This window comes from Parasteatoda tepidariorum, chromosome 5 (assembly GCF_043381705.1).
Source record: "Parasteatoda tepidariorum isolate YZ-2023 chromosome 5, CAS_Ptep_4.0, whole genome shotgun sequence".
Taxonomy (NCBI): domain Eukaryota; kingdom Metazoa; phylum Arthropoda; class Arachnida; order Araneae; family Theridiidae; genus Parasteatoda; species Parasteatoda tepidariorum.
In genome coordinates, this window is record NC_092208.1 from 36,139,986 (window position 1) to 36,148,074 (window position 8,089).

Consider the following 8,089-nt stretch of genomic DNA (forward strand, 5'->3'; position numbering starts at 1 on the left):
TTTTTTTTTTTTTTTTTTTTTGCGGTCTGTACTTCCCGTCCAAAATCTGTGAAGGAACTTACTCCAAGCCGAGTGGAAGGAAATACCACTAGCCGTCACACAAGGACGTTTAGAAAGTATGCCCCGGAGGATTTCGCCGTAATTGCCTCTCGTGGAGGCTCAACCAGCTATTAATTATGAATTAAGTTGGTTTTTCTTTTCAATCACACGTGTCCAAATACTTAATGGTAGATAGTGTATTACCCATTGGCAAAATGAGTGTCGCTTTGGGTTTGATTTCATACGCAACTTATTTGGACGTCATCACATTTGTCAACTGTTAGCAGTGCGCATGCGTCGTCACTGCATTGCGTTGCTGTGGTGACCACTGTTCTTTTTCTTATTATTTTCACTAGCAGGCATTTTTAATGTACACCGAAGTGCCATTACATTATGAACACCCTGCTAATAACATGTACTGTGGATTTAACTCAAAAAGCAGAGTATGCTAAAAATCATGAAGTACACAAAAAAACTGGAACACATTTATAATTACTTTCAATGGATAACTTAAATCTAAAATTCTAATTGAAAATACAAATATATAGAATCATCAATCTCATACAATCGCCCAAAGACTCAAAAGATGAGTTGGCGGCTCATCCCTCTCCACCGGGATGAAAGAAGAAATTATTCGTTCTTTTATAGATAACGATTTCGTACGTCACATTGACTCCCACGAAACGAATCTGTGAAGAAAAAAAACTCAAACACTAAAGTTTATAACTACTTATTTCCACATGTACGACCACCTTTAGCTCTCAAAACTGCTAGCACCCGCCGTGGCATTGATTCCACAAGGTGCTGATAGGTAGTCTGAGGTATCTGGTACCAAGCGCTCACCAACTGGTCATGCATTTCCTTCACATTGCGAGGGGGTAGCGTGGCAGCATGAACTTGGTTTTCCAAGAAGGACCACAAATGCTCTATTGGATTAAGGTCAGGTGAATTTGGGAGCCAAGACATGACTTGAAAGTCACTGGAATGTTCCACAACGATTCGACCCTTATGATATGGTGCATTATCCTGTTGGTGAGCACCATCCTCCGCAGAAAAAATTGTTGCCATGAATAGGTGAACCTGGTCTGCAACTATGTTCAAGTAGCTTACAGACGTCAGGGATAGTGGGGAGGATTATGGGTCCTAATGTACTCCATGAAAACATTGTTGATGGGCCATGAAAACCTGGGCGAGTTCATTGTTATAGATGGAGGGTGGTCATAGTGTAATGGCTCTTCGTTGTATTTACATAATAGTAACTTTAACTATTTTTATATTCTTTTTATCATTAACTAATAAATACTGGCTTGACGATGATTTTAATATAAATATGAATACTGAAGCAGGAAAAGTATTTTGTGACGTCTTGAAACACGTTCATAAGCAGGATTCGAAAACCAATCTGACGACAAACATCAATCAAGACAGATTTTGCAACCCATGACTGGCATTTACCGGAGTCAATCCAAAAAAAAATAAAAGGATTTGTCCAATGGGTGACCAGTCATTGTAATAAGGCGATCACAACTTTTTCCTTTTGATTTGCCTTTACCTTATCTTTTTTTAAAAAAAATTATTTTCTGATCAGTTAAGCGCTAAATTTTACTGTAGACAATACAAATTTTAAAAGATTTTAAAGATAAAATCAGTGTCACTTGCTACTATTTGATCTAAAAAATTTTTTGCACGGACATTAATATTTCATTAAATTTACTTCACTATGTTAATTTAATTCAATGACCAACATTAACGTGGTAGGATTCAGTCATTACGTCACCAAATTATCACTTCAAAAATCTGATACCACGTTTTTCATTCTTAAAGTAATTCTTTTAAAATGTGCTTCTTTTAAAACTTAATATAACTAAAACTCAACGGTAATTAAATTGAAAAAAAATTAGCTAGGTATTTAATATCAAAATCAATGGAAAAGTGTTACGAATTCACTGTGGGGAAACATGAAAAATTGCCATACTATTATTGACGTCTTAACTAATTTAGAATATATATGCACATTGAAATAAGCTAAAATTAAAAATTAATTGAGTAAAGGTTCTTATTCGTTTAATGGAACCGTAAAAAATTGCCGTACCGTTATTGAATTCAATGCTGCCTAGTTAACTTTGTTAAATTGAAATTAAACAAAATGACCTAACCACTGAAAAGGAAAGTTAATGAAAAAATATACTTACTAATGTTAGGGATATTATTATTCTCCATATTATTGATACCAATAACGCTTAGTTAATTTAAGTATCGTATATTAATTCTAATAAAAAAAGAAGTTATGTGCTAAAGAGCAAAATTTATAAAGAGAAGGTTAATTGGAAATTTAATTAGGGGAACAATACGCAGATGACAATTAATAATATGTACTACTGGTATTATGGTAATTGGGGAAGTATTAATAAGAATTCTGCTATAGGATTGCCGTAGTTTCAGAATATATTTTTCAGTGGTATCAAAGTTTAGTGTATTAATATTTTAATGAATTTTAGAATTAAAAGAAATGCTTCCACTACTACTTTTAAATATTTTAAACGGTAAACTAGAAATTGATAAATAAATGGGCATGCTATAAAGACGGTCTTTCAAAAATTCTCTTTGTTTTTAAAATTTCAGCTTTAGTTTGCTGCCACTGATAAATCCGTTTCGCACAAACCTCAAATTTTGAAGGATTCTAAAATATGCAGCAAATGTACTAATTTCGGTATTTAAAATTATGTTGATATATTTGGTCATTCTTAAAATTTCGCCATTACTAAGCAATTTTAAAAACGATAAGGTAAGAAATATCCTTTACTTACGTCCTTTTGAAGGAGATATGTATCGAAGAAAATTTCTTGATAACTGTGAATTTCGAACACCATGAGTTAGCCGCGAGCAATATCGCCAAATGATGCTATAAACAGTCAATCTCTATTCTGATGAGATAACAACAAAAAATGTGTTTTTCTTTGAACCGTGATTGCTCAGGGGATGAAGCATTCGCATTCCAATGGGGTGAACCGGGTGAGTCCACATCCGCATCCGGTTTGCACCGATCACAGTGCTGACGTGAAATATCCTCAGTGGAACATGGACCATGTGTTAGAAAAGTTCCCTTGTCTTCTGGATTGGGTTCAAAATTACAAGGCTATGGAGTTGAACATGTTGAGTAGTCTTAAAAACCCAAAAATNTATTCAGAAGCCAATGCGGTTAAGTCCATTTTTTGATATTTTCTGATTTTTGGAAATTTTGATGAAATAAATAATAATCTTCTTAGTTATTAAAGGATTTACTCGTTGGTTACTTTTTTCTAGGTTAGACAGCAATTTTTTTAATAGCTTCTGAATATATAATATAATAATTTCAGAAGCCATTGTGAATAAGTCCACCTTTTATCAATATTTTTTTACATAAACTTTGAAATAAAAATTAAATTCTTCCTCTTCTTTCGATATTTGTTGGTAACACTGAAAAACAGGAAATTCATAGTAACCAGGGTTGCCAGACGTAGTATTTTTAATACTATGGTAGTATTTTTTCACCAAAAAAAGGAGTATGGTATTTTTCGTAGTATTTTTTTGAAATGTGGTATTTTTTACTTTTTTTAAAAAAAATTTTCATTTCCTAAAACAAAGAAAAGTGCCACTTTAGTTTTGAAGTAAAAAACAATTTTTGAAATAATCCAACAGTTTATTTTCTGTTAGTCACTGTATCTAGTGATGATTCAGAAAAATTGAAGCTCTTTTATACTAGAAGACATAAATTAAAAATAAAAGCCTTCTTCCTATCCAACTTAATTGTAAACCAACTTTTAGATACACTAAGAGTCTAAAAAATTTAATCTGTAATTATAGGAATTTAGCTACAGATAATTTAAACTATGTATGTAATTGTGATGATTTTAAAGATACTCCTTTTTTGATAACTTCCATAAACACGTTATTACAGGGGATTTAGATATTATTGACAACGATAAAATTAAAAAATTTATGTCTTTTGATTCAAAATTTAGACCATCTTTTCCAACTTCAAAAAACAAAGTTATTTCCATTTTTATTAAAAATCTCGATGATTTTATTTTAAAATTATCTTACAAACAAAAAAGGAGGAGAAAAAAAAAAGAAGAGCAAGATATTAAAAATATTCAAAATAAATTTTGTATTACCACTGTTGATAAAGCTAGTAATAATTTTGCAATTATTTGAAAATTTTTTTACTTCTTTCCAATGAATTTAATAGCAATATTACCTACAAAAAACTTAACACCAACAGTGATATTATTATTAATAAAATTAATGCTATCTATAAAAGACTTAAAATTAAACAAAATAATATTAACAATTTTCCTTTTCTTTTTGCCAATCCAAAATTCCATAAGATCCCAACCAAATTCAGGTTTATTGCAAGTGGCGTTAATAGTAATTTAGAGGTTTCAAGGTGTAGTTTTATTTCCTCTAATCACTAATTAATGAGGACTCCAATGTGTAGTGAGAACAAGGATGACGATTTTTAAAACTTAATATAAATTTATTAAAACGTAACAAGTAACAAGTTAGTGTGACTGCTCGCTGAGGGGATACTCACTGGAATGGTCTGGAAATCCTTAATCCCGGCCTCTCAGGGTAGGCTGAAGAGGCACAATTTGGGGGTTTGGTCTAAAAATAGATTTCCTAGAAGGGAATCGCTACAGTAACATGAAAAAAATCGGTATTTACTTTGAGAACATTCTTAAAAAAGTTTATAACATAATTAATAAACTTACTAAAAATAATAACTATTTAAATTGGAATATTAAAAATAGCATTCAGGTTTTAAATACACTAAGAACTTTAAAAAATGTTGATTCAATTCACTGTTTTGATTTCGAAAACCTCTATACTTCCCTTCCAACTAATAAAATTCATGATGACCTTCTTCAAATTCATAGCATGTTTAATCTCAGTGATATTATTAATGAAGATAACTGGAACTTTCTAGTACATATTAACCTTAACAACAATTATATTCTCTTCAATGACCACCTTTTTCAACAAATTAATGATATTCCCATGGGAAATAATTTTAGTACTAACATCTGCAATATTTTTCTTTTTCTACAAGAATACACATTTGTAAAATCACAGGTTAATCTTCCAATTGATTCTCTCTGTCTCAGATTCATTGATGATCTATTAGTTATTAATTTTAATGATTTCGATATTCTAGCAAAACAGATCTATCCAAATGAATTAATTCTTAATAAAACAAATGATAGTAATTCTTCAGAAAATTTTTTAGATTTGACTCTTAATATTAATGCAAATAAAAATATTACATTTAAACTTTTTGACAAAAGAAATGATTTTTAATTTCCAGTTAAAAAATGCACAGATTTTAACTCTAACTTAGCCAATAAGGTTTTTTTTAATATTATTGCCAATCAAATTCATAGATTTTACAGGAATAATTCTAACTATAACGAGTTTTTACTAGATACTGATATATATATAAACACGATTTAATTAATAGCCATTTTCCAAGTTTATTTCTTAAATTCTATTTTAAAAATATCTTAAAAAACTTGGTACATTAATTTTTAATTTTTATTTAATTTTTCTGTTTTAAGAATAAGCTCTGATTTTTTCAAGGTAGGAACTAACTATGATAAACTATTCCTAAAGCCACTGGACGGAATAGTTTGGATGTATGACCTTTTATACTGGATTAGTTAAATATTTTTTAGTTACTTTTTAATATTTGTAGCCTCTTAAAATTAATTTAATTTTAATTGTCCAGTATAATAAACAGTTTATTTATTTATTTATTTATTTAATTATTTTTATTTTTGTATAAGTGGAATGGGCTCTGGTTCGTAAAGAACCACCCCAAATGAATGCAGGTGATACGTGTATACTTTAAAATTATGTAAGGTTGTATGAATGAAGAATAAAACCTATAAACGGTTTTCTATTCCTGTATGCAGGCTCTGATTTTTAAATAAGTCACCCTATGAAAGATGGATATGTGTATTCTGTAAAATNTCCAAAAACGCCACCATTGCCAACACCTCAAAACTCACAAAAAGAAATAATTTTTCAAAAATAAAATTATTTTAACAAAAATTGAAAGATAATTACAAAATAAAAATACCTTGCATATGTTGTGAAATAACTTAATCATTTAACTATTTAACCAAATTTAAAAATTTAATTACAAAAACATATCAAATCAGCAGAAGAAAAAAAAAAACTTCAACTGAATAAACTGAAGTTAAGTCATGATTGATGCTGCCACCTGTCTGCTAAAAAAGAAACTAACTGAACAAATGTTTTAAAAAAAAAACAAACCTGTTCACTATTATTCAAAGAAACAGTTAAATAAATCTTTAAAAAGAAAAAGTTATTAGTCTAAAATTTAAATTAAATTAAATACCTAAAAAAACTGAACTCTTATAAGTAAAAATAATAAAGTTTACCAAAAATAAAAGAAATTTAAAAAGTTAAAGGTAAATAAAACATGTAGAATTTTTGAATTCTACACTACGTCACCAAATTACCATTTCAAAAATCTGATACCACGTTTTTCTTTCTTAAAGTGATTCTTTTTAAATGTGCTTCTTTTAAAACCTTATATAACTAAAAATCAACGGTAATTAAATTGAAAAAAAAATTAGCTATGTATTTAATCGCAAAATCAGTGGAAAAGTGTTACGAATTCACTGTGGAGAACCATGAAAAATTGCCATTTTATTATGGACGTCAATGATTCTTAACTAATTTAGAATATTAGCAATAAGCAAAAATTTAAAATTAATGGAGTAAAGGTTCTTATTCGTTTAATGGAACCGAAAAAAATTGCCAACCTATTATTCAATTCAATGATGCTTAATTAACATCGTTAAATTGAAATAAAAAAATAACCTATCCACTGAAAAGGAAAGCTAATGAAAAAACTATGCTTATAACTTTGGGGATATTATTAATCACCATATTATTGATACCAATAACGCTCAGTTACTTTAAGTAGCGTATATTAATTGAAATAAGTAAAGAAGTTATGTGCTAAAGAGCAAAATTTATAAAGAAAAAAAAAGAATAAAAATAAAATTATCAGTTCTTATTTTTTATTTACTTTAGGTAATTAAAATATACCAATATGTCATTCCCTCACTTGTCCCCACTGTTGATTTAAAAAAAGAAAAAATTGGTTCTGAAATAAAAAATAAAAAAATTTACAAATTCGTGTTTTTTTATTTTAGAATATTGAAATATAGAATTCAGAAAATCAGTTTTAAATTTAATTTCTGATAAAAATATTAACACAGCACTATTTTAAACTTTGTCCTTAGTGTTTCGCATCATTCCCTCACAACAATGTTCTTATCACCTGCAATCTTCTTAGAATAAAAATATTTTAATAAAAGCTTTAGCAGTTAACAACTGGCATTTCCATCTTCAACTTAAAGAAGCTTTGCTGGGGAATAAATTTGAATGAATAAAACCAGGTAAAATTTTTTACATTTGTCATTCCCTCATGTCAATTTTTTGAATTAAATAAAATACAATTTCATCGTTAAAGTGGATAATTATATGTTGCTTTCTTGTATGAATATAATTGTATGTGATTGACTTCAGAAATTAATAATTTTTAAATTTTATTAAATTTGTCATTCCCTCACTAGTGTATAAAGTGAGGGAATGATTCAAGATGAGTATATTATTAAATTTTTTTTTGTTCAATCGTGACAGCCAATTTTATTTCCCAAACCTGTAAAAATTATTAAATATTTAAAACTAAATTATAATAAATATTAGATACACCTAGTATGTTATCATTTTCAAACTTGAGGTAGAACTTTGAGAAAAACATCTATGAAAATTAAATGTCATTCCCTAACTTTTTAAATTGTGAAATTAATTAATTAATTTAAATATTAGGTATAATTTATAGGATATATACTTTCTTTATAATGCCATTACATATTTCTATTAATATAAAAAGTTTCAGAGCTTTTTATTCACTTTACTTTTTTGGGATTTTATGAACTGAAAAATGACAGTTTTCGTGAGAATGACCCATATA

The 8,089-nt window shown here is 28.5% G+C and overlaps 1 protein-coding gene across 2 annotated transcripts in view; it reads left to right on the forward strand.

Moving 5' to 3' along the window:
* LOC107444931 (acid-sensing ion channel 1A-like) overlaps nucleotides 1–8,089 on the forward strand; it is a 108,098-nt gene that overhangs the window by 91,507 nt on the left and 8,502 nt on the right. The gene's annotated exons all lie outside the window — the stretch shown is intronic.